Raw genomic sequence first — 26,207 nt, 5'->3', positions numbered from 1 at the left:
AGTGGAACAAAATCTCAAAAAGTTAGACTCATTGGAACAAACTCTCGAACAAACACGTGAGGATTTAACTGCTGAGTTACATAACATCGAATCGAAATGTCAAAAAGTCTGTAATGAGGTAAAAACTCAAATTTGTGAGCATTTTCAACCTATTTTTTCGCGTCATGAAAATGCATTACAGAATCACGAAGCAGCCATAAAAGAACTGCAAACTATTGTTCATGAAAATCACAACACCTTGCAAGCTAAAATTGACGCAGTTGCATCTACCGATTCGGTTACGCAACTTGCAAAAAGTCAAGAAAACTTAAAAGACACAGTAGATACGATTTCAACACAAATGGACACTCTGAAACTTGGTTCAGAAAAACACACTGAGGAAATAAGTACACTATCGGATAAAGTAGCCGAACTTTCAGATCAGTTCACTAACTTATCTACAAAGGTAGATGATGATCTGAATGACACAACACCTGTAGCCTTCACTGACACAGAAGAGTATGAACAAATTAGGAAATTCAAACAAAATCAGAATCGAATTAATACACAACACCAAAGAGAAATCCGGGAAGTACAAGATCAGCTGACACAGGTAATACAAGAATTACGTATTTCAGAGAACACTCGCGCTCCAACACGGGAAGAGGGACTTAGAAACACGGAAAAGCTGCAAAATAATAACACAGGGCATTTCGGAAGTAATGAAAGAAATTGGGAATGTGCACCGAATTTTGAGATGGAACGGCCGACACGACCTAACAATGACCGATATGCGACTCGCCGACATGATGATTTTGACTATAAGCTGTTCATTACTACACGTAAATTCAAAACATTTAAGAATTCTGGCAACGACATTCATCCACAAGCATGGCTCCATCAATTCTCTCATTGTTTTCCTCCCAACTGGTCGCTGGAACACAGATTAGAATTTATGTGTGGCTACTTAGAGAATGAACCAGCTGTAAGAATGCGATCGGTAATTCACGATTGCCACAGTGAAGGAGAGTTTTACCATGCCTTCCTCTCAGCATATTGGTCTCAAGCTACACAAGACCGTGTAAAACATAGCATCATGATGATGAAACACTTTGAACAATCTGAATTTTCCAGTCTTGTCAAATATTTTGAAGACATGTTGCATAAGAATCAATATCTTTCAAACCCATACAGCCCCTCAGAACTCATCCGCATTTGCTTACTCAAATTGCCTGAACATTTACGACATATTATTTTAGCAGGACGTTGCAAAGATGACATTGAAGCATTTCAGGGTCTGTTACAAGAATTGGAAATTGACACTGACAATCGGGGAACGCGGAAACAGGAGCACAACAATTACAGGTCACATCTGTCACGATTCCACGATGAAAGAAATAATAACTGGACACGACAGGGCTATTCTCACAACACGTATCGTGACCAGAACAGACACCACCCATATGACAACCACTGGCAGAGTAATAATAGTTACAGAGAAAGATCGCATTTCCGTAGTAATGAATATGACAAAGATTACCATAGAAACAGACAATATGGGAACAAAAACAATTCTTATCAAGGGAGACAGAATAACTACAGACGCAACAGTTCTGCGCGCAGTTACGATTCAGGGAGAAATTCTCCACCACATGACCGACACGAAAGAAACTGTGTAAACTACCGACAAAACGACAGACCTGAATTCCATCAGAACTGGCGGGACTCTAACAGAGCTGGGCCCTCTCGGCAAGGCGAATTTGTAGAAGTTAGGTCTCCTAATCCCAATAACGACGCGCGCCAACAAAGAGGCAGACAATGACTCACACCGCATGCAGCAGGCAGCCGCGTGCGCCCGCTAGCTCCGAGAAAAATAACATAAGACGTTAACCTTGGGAAAATTTTTAGCACTCCTCACCGACGTATACCACATGATAATTCCGTTGAAGTTGAAAGTCTGCGTACTAGGAAGAGTAAAGGATTGCACCACACTTCTCATGTAAAACCATTTATTGACAGATAATCTGCCTTTTAACTTTGTCTTTGCCATAAAACGTTTCACTTCACGTTACTAGTATGCTTTAGAAACTGTTACCATGCAACAATGTTTGAAGTTAAATATCCAGCCAAGAACCAAGAGAAATTATTTAAACAGAAATTACGAATGCATTGTTATTGCGAACAGACGGCACAGTGTAATTGTGTGTGTACATTCTTGCTTGTTAGTTGCACGATTAGAACATTTACCAGTACTGCTAATGAGATTTTAATGCAACATTTTGGTTTACTTGAAAATACATTCCGGATTTAAAGTACTTTCTGTGAGATACCAGATGAGACAATAGTTAGTTTATGTGACAGCTACACGATTTTATCACGACGCTACTAATGAGTGACAATTTACAATGTTGCTTTTGCGGTGTATCTGTTTTATATCTGCACAGTTTTCTAAATTCTTCTGGAAAGAAAAACATGTTTTAGTAGTAACTTTTGTGGTATAGCAACAATGAGACAGCCTTTTTCGTGGCACAACATTACGTTACTGTACAGTACTTTCTTCATCACGCCAATAAGCATTATAACTACGATATCTATACGCAAAGCATTTCACTTTTGTGTATTATGAGGTAAGTACATTGACTTCTGCAGAACTTAGCTTTCGGAGGACGATAACTACGACACTTCCACACAGATTATGTTGCAACAAGACGCACATTTAGCGCTACAGTACACGTATTTGAGTGATTAATTTTGTACTTGAAACATTTATTTTTAAAGATTTTTTAATTACAAAGAAAGTTTTCCGTGATACATTTCATTCCATTGCTGTAATTTGTAACACCTGAGGGCATAATTACATTTATCCTCAGGGGGGTACACGCTTACTTTGTGTACCATGTGTGTGGCAACCACAAGGAACCCTAGCTAATATGGTATTTGCTTATACAACTTTACACATCGGTACCATATTTCTCTAACACACAAATTACACAGCTATCTGATCATTTAACTGAGAGATAAACATTTTTTTACTACGTCAGTGACAGATGTTTACGTAATTACACAGCTGGATAACTTCACACTTATGAAACTGTATTTTGTCTGTGCATTGTAAACTGTTCATATTTTTTCGGAACCATTGTGATACTATGAGAGCTTTGAATGATGTATTTGGTAAAGGGATTATGATTTTTAAAGTACGTTTGAGGCAGATGACACTTTTGACATGAGCAGAGAATTTTTTTAATTATTGGAGGAAGCTACGACGATTTTGAGATTTGACTGAGGTGTTATGATGTTATTTTTACGACGACGATGTGTATCATGCTGCTGAGGTATGTTTATGATTAATAGGCTGAGGCTACATGAGTTATTTGATTATGCTTCATATTTATAATGACGAAATATTGACGAGTGTCGATGGATACGTATATGTGTAATAAGGTAAGGAGTAATGAATAGTGGGTAGGGACTCTTGACTTGTGAAAAAGGATGTTGGAAACCAAGAATCGTACTTTAAGAGTTATGACATGTGTGAATCATGTGTGAATGTATCACAATGCCACTGAACATTTTTTGGACACTGTTATATTCATAGAATTTTGTTTCTACAGATTTGCAACGCTAATTCTTGACCTGTGAAGTATTTTTATGTGAGACTGTCACTTTAGCGAAAATTGCTGTCGTAAATATTTCCGTACGAAAGTTAAGTGACCACCTGCACGTAATGCGTCGCGGGCACCCAGCTGTGTCAGACGCCTGGAGAAAAAGTCATTAGCGCGTGCCTTTCAGAGCACAGGAAGAAAAAAAAAAGAAAGGGAAGGCCATTATCCTGGCCATTGTCATTCCTTTAGAGAAAGCATCGCAAAAACGACACGGTCGAACTTGAAAACATATGATTACACTAGCTCTTAATTTACGATATTTACTGAAATGCCTAATAAAATGACAAATATTTTTACATCTGCACACGTCTTTCTACGAGAGTTGAGAGAATTTCTACTAACTTATGAAATGTCACATGAATATTGAATGATATTTTTATGCTTTGGTTTGCGTAATTGCTTATTTCATTTGATACCTGTTTTTCAGCTGTGTTGCAGCATTGCTTTTATAAAATAAAATGCATTTGCTAATGTGAACACTTTCTGTCAACAGATCTATTAAATAATTATTTTATGATCCACATTCTTTAAAAAAGGAGCACTTGGACAGGAAAGAACAATAAGAAGGAACTAGTAACTGCATTCATAATTTTCTTTTCAAGTAATTGGTAACTTTTTGGTAGAATAACTTCTTGTGGTGCACCACTTTAATTACATAGACATTAAGATGTGAATATACATTTCCCTTATCTGCATTGTTGTTTAGTGTAATATTTTTTCTGCTTGCGCTATGCCATGTTTAGGTATAAGTTGCTGCTGTTTGCCAGGCATAGTGTTATTGAATTTGACTTTTGCTCATTTATGCTGCTAGCTTTGCCAATTTGCATTTTTTTGCATTGCTGTTTGTGTTGATTTGTTATGTGATGCTGCATTGCCTCGTCCCTTAGTTTAGCATCTGAGCTCAGTAGATTTAAGTTAGCTTAAGAGGGGGTAGCCTCTAAGAGAATGAGTTGCGATGAATTGGAAGAAATGCATTGAGAAAACAGGTTTAGGTAGGATTTTCTTGGAAATAAATGTTGAGGTAAGAAATGTGTGAACATATAAATACAGAAAGCATGCTTAGTTAGAATTTTTTTGGTGGAAACAAAGGATGGAATAAGAGGAAAGATATATGAAGTTTTGGGTTGGACTGCAGTACCAAATGTTACACTGAAAACGAACCCTGTCCTTTCCTATTGGTGTTATCCCACTATGTGTTTGTGTACCCTTGAGTATTTGTTTTCTTCCTGTCTCTGTGTACTGTTTCATAGAATTTTTTTCTCTTCTAATACGAAGCTATATTCACTATGAGGAGGAATACTGTTATCCTCAAATATAAGTTGCATTAATAATATGTTATTTTCTTTGTAAAGTTGTTTACAATTCTGTTCTGTTTCAATGTTCATGTGTGAAATTAATGTTTCGAAAACTATTCTCATTATTTTATGTATGTACTTATGTCACTATTTTTGTAACACTCATGTATATGTTTATTTCTATTCTTTTGTAAAGCCTGTACTACAAATGTTATCTGTATTATTATGTTTTTAATGATGTATTTTGTACCTTTGTAATTGTATTCTTATGTTATAAAATTGTAATTGTCACCAGTTCATGATATTATTAACTTGTAAGTTCCATTTCACTGCACACGTTTCTGTTGGTCATAGTATATGGACAATATGTGAGAAGTAGGGACTGATAGTGTTTGCACGTGTGTTGGTAATTCAGCAAGGGACTGGATAACAGCATTGCTGGTTCTAAGGACAATTAAAAAGAAAAACTTTCTGAGTGCACAAGTGGTGGTTTATGGACTTGCTATATTCTCTGCAAGAATCTTCGATGGTGATTGTGCACCTGCACAGTCGCAACGGATGGCTGCTGGCCGTCTCTACCAGGACTACAGTGGGTCTGCACCTCTGGTGGCCCACCAATACCATTATCTCTACAAGGACTACAGTGGGTCTGCATCTATGATGACCTACCAACGCCATTATTTCTACAAGGACTGCAGTGGGTCTGCACCTCTGGTGGCCCACCAATACCACAATCTCTACCAGGACTCCAGTGGGTCTGCTCTGTGATGACCTACCTACCAATATTCTCCCAAACTACGACTGACTCTGCTGTGGGTTTGCTCTGTTGTGGCCCATTACCTGTCTGCATGTCGAGAGTCAGCACTGTCTTTCCGTTGGAAGGTCAACACTACTTCTTCAAGACTGCATGGAAATCCACTACTTCTATGTGCATTTTCTTTTACTGCTTGGACTTTGAGAAAAACTCTGCATTTTTACTGTGATGAACAATGTGGACTGTCTTTATGGACTGTGAGAAATTTTGATCTTTTGACCAACATAATATTAATAAGTGTGTGCATTTTATATCTTTGTTACTGTAATTGTGAAAAATTTTTGTCAAATCTGTATTGGCCAGTGCCCAACACCATTTGTAAAAATTTTTGTGGGGAGCATGGGGGCTATGTAAGTAGGCTGTTTATGTTTTCTCTATGTAAGTAGGCTGTTTATGTTTTCTCTATGTAAGTAGGCTGTTTATGTTTTCTCTATGTAAGTAGGCTGTTTAGGTTTTTTATTGGTAACGCCACCTCTGTATGACAATCACTGGCTGTGCTGTGGGCAGTCTGTGTCTGCTTTGCATTGTTGTAATACTCGCCATTGTAGTGTTAGGCAGCTGGCTGTGAACAGCGTGTAGCGTTGCGCAGTTGGAGGTGAGCCGCCAGCAGTGGTGGATGTGGGGAGAGAGATGGCGGAGGTTTGTCATTTGTCATGAACTGATATATATATTATGACTTGTGATGATATCAAGGTAAATACATTGTTTCTTCTCTATTAATATCTTTCATTTGCTAACTATCCCTATCAGTAGTTAGTGCCTTCAGTAGTTTGAATCTTTTATTTAGCTGGCAGTAGTGGCGCTCGCTGTATTGCAGTAGCTTGAGCAGCGAAGATTTTTGTGAGGTAAGTGATTTGTGAAAGGTATAGTTTAATGTTAGTCAGGGCCAATCTTTTGTAGGGAATTTTGAAAGTCAGATTGCGTTGCGCTAACAAAATATTGTGTGTCAGGTTAAGCACAGTCTTGTATAATTGTTCAAAGGGGACGTTTCACATATGGTAAGGATCGGATACCGCGCAGCAGTACTCGAGAAGGGGACAGACAAGCGTAGTGTAGGCCGTCTCTTTAGTACACCTGGAGCATCTTCTAAGTGTTCTGGCAATAAAATGGAGTCTTTGGTTTGGTTTTCCCACAACGTTATCTGTGTTCCAATTTAAGTATTTCATAATTATTGTATTTACTTGAATTGACAGCCTTTAGATTTGTTTGATTTATTGTGTAACCAAAATGTAACGGATTCCTTTCAGTATTCATGTGGATAGCCTCACATGTTTCATTATTTAGGGTCAATTTCCAGTTGTCGAATCTTACAGATCTCTTGTCCAAATCATTTTGCCATTGACTTTGATCTTCTTATGATTTTACAAGACAGTGAACGACAGCATCATCTGAAAACAATCTAAGGGAAGTGTACAAATTTTCACGTAAATCGTTGGCGTAGATTAGGAACATAGAGGGCATCTAACACTTCCTTGGGGAACGCCAGATAAAACTTTTGTCTTCATTTGTTTATTTCAAGTGTGTGCTGAGTTTGTGTTGTCACGAATGAATGTGAAATCGAGAGGAATGGAGAGGAGGGAAGAGAGAGAAACCTTGTGATGGCACGCAGCCAGTTCCGTTAAAACAGCACTGAACGGTTCGCCGATCTAAACCTCCTATTCCACAGACGGATCACTACCAACTGTGGAATACGCCTCACTTCAAAAGGGACAAGAGGAAGAGGTATGAGATTCAGCCTACGACATTAGCGCACGGTCCGTCTCTCCACCCCTTGTTGTCCATCAACTGGCAATGAAAATTTCACACATTTCCGGCTATTTCCGTGTCGACCGCCACGGGCCTGATATGTGTTAGCGACTGAGGCTACACAGGCAGCGGGTAGCTGGTAGCTTGTAGCTTTCGAAACACTGAACCATGATTCGCTACTTGTTTGGCATACTGAAGATCGGACAGTCGCAGAGTTCGAAATGGTGGCTTGTCAGCTCTGAAACTCTGTCTCCGGTAATTGACAGTAGATGCGACACGAACAGCAGAAGACTGCATCCCTCACGCGCTGTTAACTGATATTGATCCACAGGTCTACAGTCTCGCTGAAAAGCTAGTTTTCTTTTAGTAGTTACTTGGAGGACTGTTCAATACAAATCGGGACATTTACGTCAAACTTTTAAGATGTAAGTTTTTGCTTTTTAACGACTGTAGATAAATGTTGTACAATGGTATTAATGTCGATTTCATCTCTTGAGGAAGGTTTGGATGACAGTACAAACTTCGTTCCTTGACAGAAGTTACATTGCACTGCCACTGTGATATAAGCACAATGAAAAAGAAAAAAAAAAAATCACACTGCCATTTTCCTTCCTGCTTTGACGCGCTACTCGCTTACAAAACACTAGTCCGGCCAATTCTTGAGTACAGTTCGTCGGTCTGGACCACTAAGCTCGTATAATTAATAGTGGAGATAGAGAAGATCCATAGAACAGCCGCGAGTTTCGTCACTGGGTCGTTTAGCAAGCTGGAGAGCGTTACAGAGATGAGCAGGCGTTGAAAGTCAGACATTGTGCAACAATGAAGAGGATTAATACTACAATCCTGAGAGCGTACGTTTCATGTAGATTAAAGGTACCATATTACTTCATCTGAAATAAATCTGGTAAAATTATCACCACAAGGAAATTAGAGTCCGTACGGTGGCTTACCGATAGTACTTCTTTCTACACACTATTCGCGAATGGAGTAGGAAATGAGGAAAATGATAGTGCGTCCCAAATGTGTGTCATCAGGTTAGGATGTTTACTATCACGATACTGAAACTAGTGTAACACGATTCTGGCCTTCTGACGAACTGTTATGCTGTTGGAAGGTGCCACCGTCATCGGGGAGGACATAAAGTACAAATGAATTCAGGTGGTTGGTAATAACTTTCACCTAGTCCACAGTACGCGTGGTTCCTTCGATTACTACCAGAGGTCCCATCGAAGCCCAGGTGAACCCACCTGTAGCGTAGTACTGTTCCCACCAGCCAACGCCTGTGTCAGGGTGCAGATTTCGAGCAGCCGTTCGACTGAATGACTGATTTTCTGATCACGACCATCGACCTGGTGTGACAAGAAACATAATTCATCCAACCAATGACACATTTACTTTAATCCACGGTCCAATCTTGGTGATCCCATGCCCACTGAAACGTAACCTACGATATATTTGGGATAGCATGGGAAGATGCAGGGGTCGTCTGTTGCAGAGCCTCGTGTTCTACATTGTGCACCAAAACAGTGAGCTCTGAAACACTTGCCTGCAACAGCACTGTACTCTGTCCTCAGGTACGCCACAGATCGCCAGTAGTAGAGCAGTGGGCATACGAGCGCAATGGATCCACTGTTCTCTTGATGTAAAGAAACTGGCCACTTGGCATAAACTTATGTAAACAAACTGCTCACTCGTGATCTTAAGTTATGCTTACGTAAGTCTAATTTATGAACAGAAGCCTTTAGTCTAGTATTAAAGGCTATAATTTATGACCCAAAAAGATCACCTCCCCCTCTCCTCCCCCTGCTCTTAAGAGTTGCAGTCGACAGCTTTCGCACCTCCGAATTGCCTGTCCATGGTTGCTGCAACTCACTAAGAAAGGGCCTGCCCTGCTGTCGGCACAGCCACAGATTGGCTACTGTCGCTACAGAGACAACCTCATAGGCGCACCAGTCACCGTAACTGGTGCTTCACATCTGAGGGACAGGGCCAGTAGCCCCTGCATTGGAGGTGATGTGTGGAATGATTTCACTACAATGGCAAGGATGGGGGTTTGTTCTGTTTCTCCAAGCCAGCCGCCACAGGGACCAATTTGAGCCAGCTATCCATACAAAGTGCTTGCAGCAACAATTGCTCATTTTCTTTCTCTAAATGTCTACCCAGAAAAACTTCCATTAACACACAATACTACCTGCCAAAGCCCCTCCCCCTCAAACACTAAACTGTGGCCAAGGTGGAGTGCAATACAGTGTTTGTTAGCTACCTTAAATACATCTTTATACTTACCGATTCTTACAAAATCTCATTCTATGAATACCTAATAAAGGCGACACCCATTCTCACTTCCTCACATGTTAAAAACAGACAGTATCTAGCAACTGCATCTGTCAGAGGTTTGTACCTACTTTAAAGATCCAAGATGTATGTAAAACACAGGAAAAAGTTCGAGGAACTGTCTTCATCCAGTTGTAAACACGTAGCCAAGTCGTATTATTTTGTGTATGTGCTGGTTTCTCATGGGGAGTGGGGGGCAGACCCTGTCCTGGACATAACACACATGGATCCATCTCCAGACACTACCCTGGACCTAAAGCTGGAGCATCCACAACCAGACTCCACTCTGAACCTAATGATAGTGGATCCATGTCCCAGGTGTTTTTGGGTATACAAACTTGTGTACGTTGTGTATTGTAATATGCGACGGCTACTCCCAGATGACGTGATTGTCTATAAGAAGAAGATAGCAGTGCTGGTAGACTGTAATGAATTGCAGAGAGTTGAAGACTGGTACAGAGACTAGATGTAAATAAATGTAACAATTTGCATACATAGGAGATTAAAACCTATACTGTAATGTTACACTGTTGGTGGAAACAGTAGCTACCACAAAGTGCTTAGGAGTAACCATCTGCAGCGACCTGAAGTAGAATGACCAAATAAAGTAGAAGTTGATGCCAGGCTGAGAGAAGCTGTAGGGAAATGCAATTCATCCACGAAAGTAAGAGTGGCTTGCAAAATACTTGTTTGAGCACTTTGAGTATTGCTCGTCATCTTGACTTGCAGTGCTATAGTACACACATTATGTAGTTCCGAAGTGCCGCAATTTATATGCTACAGAAATTCTGACTTCACTGTGTGGTATCAGTTACATCCAAGCTACACTCCTGGAAATGGAAAAAAGAACACATTGACACCGGTGTGTCAGACCCACCATACTTGCTCCGGACACTGCGAGAGGGCTGTACAAGCAATGATCACACGCACGGCACAGCGGACACACCAGGAACCGCGGTGTTGGCCGTCGAATGGCGCTAGCTGCGCAGCATTTGTGCACCGCCGCCGTCAGTGTCAGCCAGTTTGCCGTGGCATACGGAGCTCCATCGCAGTCTTTAACACTGGTAGCATGCCGCGACAGCGTGGACGTGAACCATATGTGCAGTTGACCGACTTTGAGCGAAGGCGTATAGTGGGCATGCGGGAGGCCGGGTGGATGTACCGCCGAATTGCTCAACACGTGGGGCGTGAGGTCTCCACAGTACATCGATGTTGTCGCCAGTGGTCGGCGGAAGGTGCACGTGCCCGTCGACCTGGGACCGGACCGCAGCGACGCACGGATGCACGCCAAGACCGTAGGATCCTACGCAGTGCCGTAGGGGACCGCACTGCCACTTCCCAGCAAATTAGGGACACTGTTGCTCCTGGGGTATCGGCGAGGACCATTCGCAACCGTCTCCATGAAGCTGGGCTACGGTCCCGCACACCGTTAGGCCGTCTTCCGCTCACGCCCCAACATCGTCCAGCCCGCCTCCAGTGGTGTCGCGACAGGCGTGAATGGAGGGACGAATGGAGACGTGTCGTCTTCAGCGATGAGAGTCGCTTCTGCCTTGGTGCCAATGATGGTCGTATGCGTGTTTGGCGCCGTGCAGGTGAGCGCCACAATCAGGACTGCATACGACCGAGGCACACAGGGCCAACGCCCGGCATCATGGTGTGGGGAGCGATCTCCTACACTGGCCGTACACCACTGGTGATCGTCGAGGGGACACTGAATAGTGCACGGTACATCCAAACCGTCATCGAACCCATCGTTCTACTATTCCTAGACCGGCAAGGGAACTTGCTGTTCCAACAGGACAATGCACGTCCGCATGTATCCCGTGCCACCCAACGTGCTCTAGAAGGTGTAAGTCAACTACCCTGGCCAGCAAGATCTCCGGATCTGTCCCCGATTGAGCATGTTTGGGACTGGATGAAGCGTCGTCTCACGCGGTCTGCACGTACAGCACGAATGCTGGTCCAGCTGAAGCGCCAGGTGGAAATGGCATGGCAAGCCGTTCCACAGGACTACATCCAGCATCTCTACGATCGTCTCCATGGGAGAATAGCAGCCCGCATTGCTGCGAAAGGTGGATATACACTGTACTAGTGCCGACATTGTGCATGCTCTGTTGCCTGTGTCTATGTGCCTGTGGTTCTGTCAGTGTGATCATGCGATGTATCTGACCCCAGGAATGTGTCAATAAAGTTTCCCCTTCCTGGGACAATGAATTCACGGTGTTCTTATTTCAATTTCCAGGAGTGTATATACGTAATCCTCTGGTTCCACATGCTTTTGAAGCATAGCAACTGTATAATGCAAATGTACTGTCATCAGATCTGCCACCACGAGCATGAGCACAGCCAATGTGGGATGAATGGGAGTGAGAGCAGTGGTACAAAACACTCTCCATATGGTGGCTGTGTTTAAATAGAGGAATGGTACTCTTGCTTCGTGATCGTAATCACTGAGATTATTATGTAACCCACAGAATAGCATTTACAACGGAAACATGAGAAACAAGCCTTGGGAATCGCTTATCTGTATATCAAAAAAGCTATCAGATCAACCCGTGTGTGCCGGCCGGAGTTGCCGAGCGGTTCTAGGCGCTATAGTCTGGACCCGCGCGACCACTACGGTCGCAGGTTCGAATCCTGCCTCGGGCATGGCTGTCTGTGATGTCCTTAGGTTAGTTAGGTTTAAGTAGTTCTAAGTTCTAGGGGACTGATAACCTCAGAAGTTAAGTCCCATAGTGCTCAGAGCCATTTTTTCAACCCGTGTGTAGCAGGTGAAAGGTCACATCGCAGTTTTCCTTTTAAATTGTACTGTAAGGCACTACCAGTACAGATGTCCACCAGTAGGTGTCTAGATACTTCTGATCAGATATCGTGTGCATTATGTAGATCACATAGTGCTCTATCAAGGAACTGAAGGGTCACAAGTTCGCGCATGTGCAATGCCCAGGTGCAATGAGGTGCACTCTATTCCAGTTAAAACCCAGTACCACGTGGATAATAAACTAAGCACTGTAAAGTTATTACAAACTTAAGTTGCTACATGATAAACTACTGACAGGAGGATATACTGTTAGTGGCGGAAGTATATGTTACGTATCCGATACCGTTTGGTACTTAGCTGACAGGGATAGATCAGTGGTGCCGGATGTTAATATTTAAGCTTGTGTGGTGACTTCATGGAGTGTGCTGGTGTACTAACTATTCTTCATGTTTTAACGTCCTTGTTAATAGACATCGATTAATGGAATACCACACTAAACTGGGACCACCCTATCGAATAAATTTTAAATAATTTTGTTCGTAGTGGGAAACAAGGCTACGATTTCAGTCGACAGTGGGCGTCACATGTTAGACACGATGAGCAGTATCTGCTTGTGCCGGCTCCGACCACAAATTTCAAAAACGATATTGATTTTGCGTATATACACTAGCAGAAAAGATGAAACATTCTCAAGGACTGTGTTCAGTGGCGTCAGGATATAATATGTGCATACTCAGGGGTTGTCATGTTACTGATTCATTTATCACGGTCATCAGTGATCAGATGACGCTCAGGAGGCCTGTCTGAGCACACACTGTGTTGACACTGCAGGCAGTAACTGTGCTTTCTTTCCAGGTGAACATTGTTTGAAACATTCCTTTTAGAGTAAAACCATGCCACAGTGACGAGTTCGTACTCCCGTTAAACCTCTACCGCCATCTGAATGGGGTCGCACTGTGGGCCTGAGAGAAGTTGGATGGACGTATCAACGGACTGCTATACGTGTTGGGAACAATTTAGCGATGCGGTGTCACTGCTTTCAGCAGTGATCTGCGGAAAATTCCCACACCAGTAGACCAAGTTCTGGACGTCCGCGTAGTTCAGACGCATTTCAAAATCGATGCATTGTGCTAGCAGCGGTGGCCAACCGAACTTCACCCCGGGGTGAAATCCGGGCACATCTTCACCTCTTGTGTCACCAGGGACCACAGGGAGCCGGTAGCTTGTTTCGGAATAAGATTACACTTGCATCTGGCCAGACAATCACTGACTCCAAGACACCGCCGTCATGGTTAATCGGGCTTCAGAAAAAAAAAATTGATTGGAGAGTGGAATGGCACTGTGTTGTCTTCAGTGATGACAGTGGGTTCTGTCTGTATGCCAGTGATGAACATGTATGTGTATGGCGTAGATATGGTCAGCTGCCTATTCCAGAGAGCATTTACCCACAACACACATTCCATCCCAGGCTGGGGCATCAGTTACAAAACGTGGTCACATTTGATGTTTCTACAAGAGAACATAACCAGTTCTCTCTGCATCGCACAGGCTGTTATCCATGTGCTATTGCCATTTCTTCGAGAGGACGGTGGTGTGCTTTGTAAGTAGGACAGTGTACGTCCATATACGGCTGCTGCGACGCAAGATACCCTTTGTGTCGTACAGGAACTGCCCCAGTCTGCTTGGTCACCTGACCTCTCACCAACTGAATACTTATAAGACGTGTTGAAGCTGCATCTTACGTGTTCTCGAGGACCTGCCAAATTGAAACAAAATGTGCAAGATTGTAACACTTATGTTCGATACAGATTGCGTTTGCTACATGTAATTTCTACGCTTTCCTCTGTATAATGCAATATCGCTGTCACTATGTTCTTCGGGTCATCACATATGTAATAACTGTTCCTAATTTCTATAAAGTATTTAAAAAGAATTGATTTGTAGATGTAATTTTCAAAACTATGTTCTTTTACAATGAGAAGATGTTAAAGTGTTTTACATAAAACTCGTTCATGCATAGGAGACGTAGGTTTACACAGATATAAAACCTGCAGGGAAATCTCTCTGTAATGAAACTCAGTAGTCGCAAAGGTAAAAGGTGGATTGCGATGAAATATCACAAGAAGTCTTTGCCCGAGAGATAATCGGTGGCTAGCTTTCAAACGGTGAGCATCTTGAATGCTAAAGAAGTCGAAGTTAGCAGGAAACCTGGACTAATGTGTTAGCTATTACGTCATGGAATTTATTGGTTAGCTGTGAATCATAAGATTCCGGCACTGAGAATATAATTTATAGACCTGTAGCCATGATCATGTATGATGACTTCATGAAAGCGCCACAGGAGATCGACACAGCCATCAACGTCACTGCAAGTAAAGTTTAGTACTGATTTAATTGCTTGGACCAGTACGTTGGTTCAAGTGCAAATAATAATTAACTCGATTTCTGCTTTGTGTTAAGAACACTGACTTATTCCTCAGTCATTCACCTAGATAGTTTCCTTTTCCTCGTGATGCTGTAATTCCGGGAATCCAAGTTCTATTAAACTGCAGAAACATTACTGTAGCAAAGTGCTATCTAATTCTGTGGAGCTATACACTGATCACCCACAGCATTACGACCACCTATCTAATAGCCGGTATGTCCACCTTTGGCATGGATAACCGCGGCGACGCGTCCTATCATAGAAGCAATAAGATCTCGGTAGGTCGCTTGAGGGAGTTGGCACCACATCTGCACACACGACTCACCTAATTCCCGTAAATTCCGGGGAGAGGCGCGATGAGCTCTGACGTCACATTCAATCACATCCCAGATCTGTTCCATCGGATTCATATCTGGTGAGATGGGGGGTCAACACATCCACTAGAACTCGCCACTCTGTTCTTCGAACCGCTCCATCCTGACTCCATCTTGTTGAAAGATGCACTCCCATCGGCAAGCATGATCGTCATAATGGGGTATACGTGGTACGATACTCCTTTGGCATCCTGGTGCCTTGCACAAGCTCCTCTGGACCCAAGGATCCCCACGTGAATGTAGCCCAGAGCATAATGGAGCCGCCGCCAGCTTGTCTCCGTCCCGCCGTGCAGATGTCAAGCAGTAGTGCCCTTGGAAGGCGACGTAATCGCGAACTCACATCAGCATGATGAAGTAGGTACCGGGACTAATCAGACCATGCAACGCTCTGTCACTACGCCAACGTCCAGTGCCGGTGACCGCTTGGCCACTTCAGTCATAGTTGCCGATGTCGTGCTGTAAACATTGGCACATGCGTGGGTCGCCGGCTGCGGAGGCCTATCGTTAGGAATGTTCGGTGCACTGTGGGTTTACGCACATTTGTACTCTGCCCAGCATTAAAATCTGATGTTAGTTCTGCAACAGTTCGCCGCCTGTCCTGTTTTATCAGTCTGCTCAGCCTACGAGGTCAGACACCTTTAATGGCGGGTTGTCGCCCAATCCCACGATGTCTGGACGTGGTTTTACCTTGGTTTCGCCAAGTGTTGTGTACACTCACCTCAGCACTCCTGGAACACCCGACAAGTGCCGTCTCCGAAATAACTCGTACCGAGCCTCCGGGCTATCACACCGGGCCTCCGGGCTATTACAGGTTGTCCTCCGACAAACTCAGGTAGATCGTGCACTTACTCCGTTCTACACACGAACTGCGTCCTCACTGATACTACGTGTACCGTGCGTGTGTCTGACTAGCAGTCATTCCTCGCCAGATGACGCTGCTGTTGCCTGGACGGGTTTGAGTCGACAGTAGTTTGTTGGTCATAATGTTCTGGCTGATCAGTGTAATTTTCTCAAGTGCTTAATTAATCTCTGTACGAAATGCTTCTCGTGTTCAGTAAACGTACTCTAAAAGAATAATTGCTGGGCAAAAGTACTTACCACATTATTCAATTTTCATTCTAATCAAAAGTTTTGCTGAATATTAAAGTAACAGAATGGAATTGAGATTATTAGAAGTATTTATAGGTCATTACAGATTAAAGGCCAACACAACTACTCTGTGCTTTGCAGGTTTGTAATAGTGATTTTATTCTAATATTTCCATTTACATATGCATGTTTGCTATGGCTGGTAACAAGTATATATAGTAAACTCAGTTAACAGACAGTACAGTTTCTGGACACCCACTCAATGTTGAGCCAGTAGTTCAATAATTCTTACAGTGAAAGTATTCCTTAATTGTAGAAAGAATTCTAGAGATATTGTGTTCGTATAAATGTAAGTGACTACAACATAATAAGACCATAACAGATTCTGGGTCACTATGTTTCACCTGTGCATTATATATTGCAAACACTTGTCTATTCCATTTCAAAACGTGTAGTAAGAGTATGAGTTAGCATAACAGTTTGATGATCATTTCCCTATTACTTACATGTAGTGGTAAAGTATTCAAGCCACCTCATGTCCAGTTTAGCTGTGCTCATCTCGTATTACACTGAAGTGACAAAAGCCATGGGATAGCGGTATTCACATATACAGATGGCAGCAGTATCGCGTACACAAAGTATAAAAGGTTATTGCATTTGCGGAGCTGTCATTTGTACTCAGGCGATTCATGTGAAAAGGTTTCTGACGTGATTATGGTCGCATGACGGAAATTAACATACCCTGAACGTTGAATGGTAGTTGGAGCTACACGCATGGTCCACTCCATTTCGGAAATCGTTAGGGATTTCAATTTTCCGAGATCCACAATGTCAGATGTGTGCCGAGAATACCAAATTTCTGGCATTACCTCTCAGCACGGACAACGCAGTGGTCGGCGGGCTTCACTTAACAACCGAGAGCAGCGTCGTTTGCGTATAGTTATCAATGCTAAGGGACAAGGAACACTGCGCGAAATAACCACAAAAATTAATGTGGGACGTGCGACGAACGTATCCGTCTAGAAACGGGAGTCATTACTGTCCGTTGTTCTGGACGAAGACGAAGGATTTCGCCAATTACTCGAGCTTTTACTCGGATTTGACGCGGCGTGAAAACTGAGAATGTTTTATACAAGGAGGTCATTGTGAGGAACGTCGATTCCAGGTTTACAGATAATCGTTGCGGGTGACCCAAGCGAATGATGGAGTATAGATTTTCATCCACTACTATTGTGGCAGATGGCAACACTTAAAAAAGACCTCACCGGTGAACGGAACAAACTGTAGTATGATCGACGCTGCAATACTGTGCTGCGTAATCAACTGACAGAATTGAACTCCGAGGTTTAAGTCATTTCGCACCATTTTTTGCACACGTTATTATGGTCGCATGACGGAAATTAACATACCCTCTCGACTCTTCGAAGTGTGAATTTAACGGACAAGTTGATGGGTGCTTATTGGTGAATCATCTTCCACACGGTCTAAGATTGTGTCCTCAAGTTTAGGAATCTTTACGTTCTGCATAATTTTGATTTTAGTGGACTGGAATAAGCTGTATATTAAAGGGTGCAGTCGAAGAAAGTGGTGCGAGCGGTGTACTGTCTGCAATCGCTGCATGGCGCTCCTATGTACTGATTATTCGCAAATATTTTTCTACACTGCCAAATTAATTGAGGTATAATACACTGTGAGTGCTTATTCGTATGTCGCAAGGAGGACAGCACAGCTCTTTATGCTTCCTGTCACTAATAGGCTGTGTACTGAAATCTACTTTCATTATCTCGCTTTCCTGACTTTCCATACCATTTTCTAACAATATAAGCACAACGTTAAAGCTAACACGCAGAGCAGAAACAAACAGACGCACGGAAGGTGGAGAGACTGCGACGGCAAATCACCTGCCCTGCATCTCCGCCCACGACGGCGATAAAGGATTCTCTCATTGCTCCCCATGGACTAACAGGGCGAGAACGGCAGTGTGCTTTAGTTTTTGTTGCCAAGGAAAGAAATAGTCTTTGTCTCAACTGCTGTTTGGCTTTCGTCGCTGCTGCAGAAGAAATTTCGCTAGTATCTTGGAACAGTGTCGTTTTCGTCCTACTCAGTCTCAAAAGCTTTCGGGAACTGTCGTCTTATAAGCAATCCTACTCTGTATCTTATGAATACATACTGTCCACAAATTAAGAACTAAGCGAGGCACTGTTATTGGGTGAATAAAATTATTACCGGTAACCGTCGCACTGGTTCTGCGACCACTTCTGAACCACTGGATCATCGAGAGCAACAATTCACCCTCTTAATGGATGAATTACGTAATCATTGTTCACGAATTCAATGGGAAAATTTAAGACAAAACTACTTCGTCATAGAACGACATGCTACGGAATTTACAGAATGTTTATAAAAATTAAGTACAGAATGAAAGGAGAGCGTCACAACGACCCTATCCAAGCCAGATTTGAAAATTCTGAGTTTATGTATTTTTTCTTAATTCTGCAAGAAACTTTATGAATACTGAACTTGCAGAACAGTATGCACCCAATATGCCCCCTTCTGTACGACATTTTAGAAAGAGTTTACCGAGTGCAAATCTTTTTTTGCTACGTATTTACTGAGTTTCATTTGAGTAAGTTACGTTGTTAACTACAAATCGCATTACTGAGTAAATGCACAAGGTTGGAAGAATACGAATTCCGAATTACTTAAACTATGGCCTGTACGAATCCGCGAACTGACACGACACACAATTCTCACCGTTCTTTTCAGCTGAAAAAAGTTAGACTCTGGGAAGTATCTACTGTATCAGTTCTTGTTGAGATTTTGAAAGTAAATCATAGGAGGTGTAGGAAGAAATGCATGTGGTGGGTGAATCCACAAAATTATTTTCAAATAGATAGAAGCTACACTGAAGGTTGTTAATATTTTGATGAAACGAGAAATGTCTGATTAAGAAAATCTAACACTATTTAATGTACTACATTGATAAAACACACGTTCAGCCAATGTTTTTGTGCAACGAAAGGCACAGGTTGGTCAATCAAAGCAAGGAATAAGTGTGCTGGACATCAATAGAAAGGAGAGATGGTCACTTCCGGCATTAACTTTTATTTTTGTTTATTTTACTTTTTAGCTGCTGTTTATATGTTACAGCAGGTTGTGTTACAACTATCGTTACTAACTGCACATATATCACAATATAACAAGCTTTTTCCAGTGGTACTAAATTTTCAGTGTGTTCAGTCGAAATTCGGAAGCGGAGTTTGTTTTCTAAGTTTCACAGCAAATTCCACGCAATGTAAGGTTCACCACTCTATTCGTTCTTATCGGTTTGCCTAAAACGCGTTTCACTTGAAAAAGGTCGGACCCAGCGTTCACAAGAAAGCACATGTGTTGTAGATCTGGAGCATAGTACTTCCCAGAACGATCAATTGCATGTACCTTTCTAAATTTGTCACTGCAAATTTTATCTGTATGTCTGCAACCACATGTTTCCTGCGTTGACCACAAAGAGTCGCCACTATTGATGCTTCACAAATAAAGAAGAAAAACGCACATGGCAGGCAACGAAAAGTCTTATTTTTTCGCAGGGACAGTCCTCATATGCAAGAAATGCAATCCCTAAATGTTGTTTTTTAGTTAGATCTGGTAACCGAAATAAAAATTAAAACTTCATCCAGTTACCTTCCAATGTACATATTCAGTGTGATAATAAAAATTGTTATCGTATTTGTGCACACCCACTCCTTTTAACCCATGCACCTAACCGCATTTCATATTTAATCACTGTTGGCGCATTTAAGTGCAAATTGTGAATATTACTAATTTACAAACAACACCCACCGTGTATCAATATCGTCATATTTTACTACAAAGTCTGTGTTCCGTTGAAAAACATTAGCTCAGGAAGCACGTACGACCTGTTACGCGGATAATGCGACGCTTGTAACAGTGAAGTGCAGCACAGTGGAAGGGGTCCACAGCAACTGACCTTCATATAAGCTCTTGTCGACCCAAATACTATTACGGTAGACAAACGTAGAAGGCATCAAACGAGCAACATATCCTTGTAAGTTCATCATTTTACCACAAGAAACAGAGGAAGGATCTGTTTTGCATAAACTAATTATGATCACTTAGCAGCGCTATATTGTATCCCTCCTGGTGGGGTTGAGGGCAAGTCGAGCGATAAGGAAATAAGCGGAGCGGAGACAAATGGTGACGGGCCCCAAATGGAAAAAGCCACTGATAAGGACGACTTTGACAAAGGACAGATTGATACAGCCCGTCCCCTCGGAGCAGACATCTCAGAAACTGAGAAGATGGTCGTTTGTTCGTGTGCTGTTGAATTGAGCATCTGAGGAAAGTAATTGAAGGACAGAAAAACCACGAGTAGGAGACAAGGCGTTGGATGTCTGCGCTCTAACTCACAACGTGGAGATCATAGGCTTTCCCGCCCTATAAAGCTGGATAAGCAGGGATTTGCAGCGGATTTGACGAGATTACAGTAGTGGTGCAGGCGTCAGTGTTTCGGAGCACACACCGTTCAGGGCACAGTGTTGCACATGGGGCTCCACTGCAGACGACCCCTACGTGTACCTATTTCGACCCAACGATATCGTTAGTTACGACTGCAATTGGTACTAGATCATCGAGACTGGACCGTGGATCATCCTGGTAGGATGAGTCTCGTTTATTGTTACACCAGGTCCCATCCAGAACAGCTGCTCGAAACATGCACTGCGCCACTGACGGAGCCCGCTAGAGGCAGTTTTATGCTATGCGTGACATTCACGTGGGCTTCCATGGGCTCTGTGGTAGTAATCGGAGACACCATGCCAGCGGCGGAGCCGGCCAGTGTGGCCGAGCGGTTCTAGGCGCTACAGTCTGGAACCGCGCGACCGCTGCGGTCGCAGGTTCGAATCCTGCCTCGGGCATGGATGTTTGTGATGTCCTTAGGCTAGTTGGGTTTAAGTAGTTCTAAGTTCTAGGGGCTGATGACCTCAGCAGTTAAGTCCCATACTGCTCAGAGCCATTTGAACCATTAGAACCAGCGGCGGACTACGAAAACATATAGCCCCCTCGTGCTTGATGTCTTCCCGGACGGCGATGTTATCTTCCAGCAGGGTAACTGGCCATGTCACAAGGCCAAAATCGTGCTATAGTGCCTTGAGAAGCGTGATAATTAACGCTGATGTTTTGGCCACCAAATTCGTCTGATGTAAATCGGATGGAAACCATATGCAATGTAATCGGTCGCCAACTCCACGCCCACGAACTACCCGCGATTTACGGAGATAGATGCGTATACATTTGGTGCCAATAACCCAGGAAACCTACTGAGGTCTTTTAGAATCCATACAAAGCAGAATCGCTGTTGTTTTGCTTTCTAGGGTTGGACAAACACATTATAAAGCAGGTGGTGATATTATTTTGGCTCACCAGTGTACGTTTTACTGTTTTCCTTATACCGGGCATATTGGCGCTGTGGTCGATACTCGGCTCGTATTCACGAGGAGTGGGAGTGAGACACTCCGTGTGTTGTACTCTTCTAGGTTGTAGGATAATTCATTTTTTTTACTTGTTAGTGGCACCAAATAAAATTTGCCTCTGCTACAATGTCCTTCCGGTGTCGGAAGTGTAACACTCCACGTTCAAGCACTTGACCGCTGACAATTATAACTGCACGCCAATGGATGGGTTTCAGACTTCCAGCTATACAGGGTATCCAGGAGGGATCGTAAAAATTTAATAAAATTTACCAATGCCATTTTGAACTTTGACGATATATTCTGTATTATTTAATCCTTTCTTCCTTTCTTCTTGAAACTGTTATGGCCTTCTGCCGAAACGCGTAATTTAAATTGTGATGAGTGACAATCATGTGCGATCTACACTGTTATTTCGTTGTTTAAGCATATGAAAACAAACTGCTACTCACACTTATCGAATAAAAGAAGCACAAACTGTTTATGTGTGGAGATCTCAAGGTAGGCTAATTGTAGTTCCGCTCGGCATGTAGCTCGGGTACACAAAGAGCTGTTGCTTTCTATGTGAGTGGGATAGCAGAGACAGAAAGAAACACTGCTGTGAGAAAGAAAAACGGTCAGCTCAGAATGAAGTACTGCCTGGACAGCAGAATGTGATGCACACTCCTCTAGTTGACCTCCACCACACATTAAATTGAATATTCTCAACAACTTTCTAAAAGGTTTTACAAAATATCACATGGCTTTAAATAACTCAGAGTTGCGAAGAATCAGAGAGGCAAAAATAAAGACAGGAACATTTGTTAGACATCAGTTCAGGGATAAACATCTCATTCATTTTTTGCGTTTCGAAAAATATGGCAAGGCTGTATTTCACATGTGTCTGCATGAATTATTGTGATGCTGTACATGGATTACTGAGATCATAGCACCGTATCGAATGCAATATTTCACTAAAACATTTCTTAACCGTATAACCTAGGCACCGTTACTGATTAACATGGCGGGCGATTCCATCAGAAAATTTCTCTTATGTAAAATGTTATGAAGATAAATTGAATACCAGATTATTGTCCTCATTCTGCTGGATCACATGAAAAGGCGTTTCTGACGCTAACAATCAGAGGCTGTCGGAAAGGAAATATTTTAGGTACGTTCCTTCACTTTTCTTTACTCCTATGTTGCCCGCTTTTTTATATTCCTTTTCGTCCAGGATCTATTTCTTCACTGTTGATAGTTAAAATTCTTGCTACGGGAAAGCGTCACTTCGACAGATAAACATGAAACTTTCTCTGCCGTAAGCAGTTCAGAAACCACTATCATATTAAAACTGAGACAGCTTCAGGAATCCTGAAATTTGATTTGGATCCAGTAGATAATCATCTTCTAACCTCCAAGAAGATGATTGGCGCAGACGTTGTACAGCGGGAAAAAAATATTTTTACTTTTTCCCGCACTACCGATCGTTTTCGGCATGTGCGGCATTCTCTAGTGCATGTTTAACATAACAAAGAACGCAAATACGGCGTATTTCAAAAAATGTAAAATATGTGCAACTAATCTGGTGGTAGTAATCTGGCGGCAGCGTCATAACACGAGAGCACTGTAGAACTACACGTACATGGATTAGAACATCCTTACACGAAATAAGCACTAGAAAAACATAAACAGTTTGGAAGTAGTTTCATTCGATCTAGATCATCATAGACACAAAATGCGTACCACGCGTGTGCACAGTGTACTCGTGCAGTAGCCATGGAAGAAATTCCAAAAACCTCGCATCATATAGTGTAAAACATGTACACTGGTGATCAGAAAGGAAAGACCACAAGAACGAAGGAAAGGCCACGAACACTGAAAGAAACAAAAGAAGACAAGAAAACAACAGAGAGATGCAATAAACAGTTAGAAGAGAGTAAAACATGGAAGCAGATTACAGTGGCTGGCCGACCACGAAAATAAAAATGAAAAGCCAGCCACCCTGCAACACTTAAAACCTCGACCCTAAGAGCACCGGGGTGGAGGACACAGAGGGACAAAGGACATGCGTTAAAACTCAGATCGAATGATAAAACCCACCCTCACGGATGAAACATAAAACCAAATCAGCCGATCAGGCGTTGTCTGCTAAAATCAATTATAACTAGTCCGGCAACCGAAGATGAAGTTGCAGGGCAGCCAAAGGAGGACAGAGCAGAAGAATGTGTGCCACTGTCAAGCGGGCGCCGCACCGACAGTGAGGTGGGTCTTCACGGCGCAGGAGGTAGCCGTGGGTCGCGTAGGCATGGCCAATGCAGAGCCGGTAGAGACCACAGAGTGCCCGCGAGAGGCCCTCATCAAGGATTTCCACACATTCGTGTTCTCCTTAATGGTTCACAGTTTGTAGTGCGTACTAAGATTTTGCCATTCCGTCTCCCAACGGTGTAAAACCTTGCGGCGTAATAACGAACGCAGGTCAGTTGCGGGGAGGCCGTACTCCAGAAGCGGTTTCCGTGTAGCCTGTTTGGTCAGCCTGTCGGCAAGTTCATTTCCTGGGATTCCGACGTGACCAGGGGTCCAGACGAACACCACTGAACGACTGGACCGTTCCAGGATATAGATGGACTCCTGGGAGGACGCCACCAAAAGATGAAGAGGGTAGCTCTGGTCGATAATTTTCAGGCTGCTCAAGGAGTCAATACATAAAAGGAAAGGCTCCCCAGGGCATGAACGGAGATACTGAAGTGCACGAGAAATGGCCACCAGCTCTGTAGTGAATACACTGCAACCATCGGGTAAGGAATGCTGTTCAATATGGCCGCCGTGAACGTAGGCCAAGCCAATGCGACCATCAGCCATCGAGCCCCATCGAGTCGTCGGTGTAAACCACTTCAGAGCCCCGGAACACGTCAAGACTCGAGGGGAAGTGACAGCAGGGACCTGCATGGTTAACGGAGCCCTCAGGGCCACGTGGAAGGTCCAGACGAAGCTGCGGCCGAGCCGTACACCATGGAGGCGTACGTGAACGGACCGCAAGTAGATGTGGTAAAGTGAAGGACTCCAGTTCGGAGATAATGGACCGCAAGCGAACAGCAATCGTTAACCCCGCCGATGCGGGAGATGGACTACCGGGGGCGGGAAAAGGAAACGGCAATTCGGATGCTCAGGAGAACTAGGAATGTGTGCTGCGTAACTGGCGAGCAGTTGTGCACGTCAGATCTGCAGTGGATGGACGCCAGCCTTCACCAGTACGCTGGTCACCGGACCGTCCTAACAGCTCCCTGTCACTAGTCGAACACCGCAGTGGTGCACAGGGACGAGTAAATGCAACGCTGAGGGCGCTGCCGAACCATAAAATACACTCATATAGTCAATTTGGGATTGGACAAGGACTCTATAGAGTCGCAGCAGCGTAGAGCGATCTGCACCCCAATTGGTGTTGCTCAGACAACGGAGGGCATTGAGGCGCTGCCAGCACTTCTGCTTAAGCTGACGAAGATGAGGAAGCCAAGTGAATCGAGCGCCGAAAACCAGTCCTAAGAATCGATATGTCTCCACTAAAGTGAGTGGATCGTCATGAAGGTAAAGTTCTGCGTCTGGTTGAACGGTACGACGGTGACAGAAGTGCATGACAAATGACTCTGCGGCTGAAAACAGGAAGCCGTGGGCTAGAGCCCATGACTGCACCTTGTGGATGGCTCCCTGTAGGCGACGCTCAGCAACAACAGAACTGGAGCAACAGTACGAAATGCAGAAGTCGTCTGCATACAGAGAAGGTGAGACGAAGGGCCCAACAGCTGCTGCTAGACCGTTAATGGCCACTAAAAACAGAGAGACACTCAATACAGAGACCTGCAGGACTCCATTCTCCTTGATACGGATGGAACTATGGGGGCACAAACTTTGACACGGAAAGTATGGAGTGACAGGAAATTTTGGATAAAAATCTGGAGCGGGCCTCGGATACCCCACTCATACCATGTGGCAAGTATATTATGTCGCCAGGTCGTGTCGTATGCTTTAAGTAAGTCAAAAAAAGACGGCAACCAGGTGTTTCCGTCTGGTAAAGGCTGTTCGGATGGCAGACTCGAGGGACACAAGATTATCAATGGTAGAGCGACCCTGGCGGAAGCCGCCCTGACATGGAGCCAGTAGGCCACGTGACTCCAGGACCCAACCCAACCGCCGACATACCATACGTTCCAACAGCTTACGAAGAACGTTCGGTGAGGCTGATGGACCGATTGCTATCCACATCAAG

The sequence above is a fragment of the Schistocerca piceifrons genome, chromosome X, assembly GCF_021461385.2.
Source record: "Schistocerca piceifrons isolate TAMUIC-IGC-003096 chromosome X, iqSchPice1.1, whole genome shotgun sequence".
Lineage (NCBI taxonomy): Eukaryota > Metazoa > Arthropoda > Insecta > Orthoptera > Acrididae > Schistocerca > Schistocerca piceifrons.
This window is presented reverse-complemented; position numbering follows the sequence as displayed.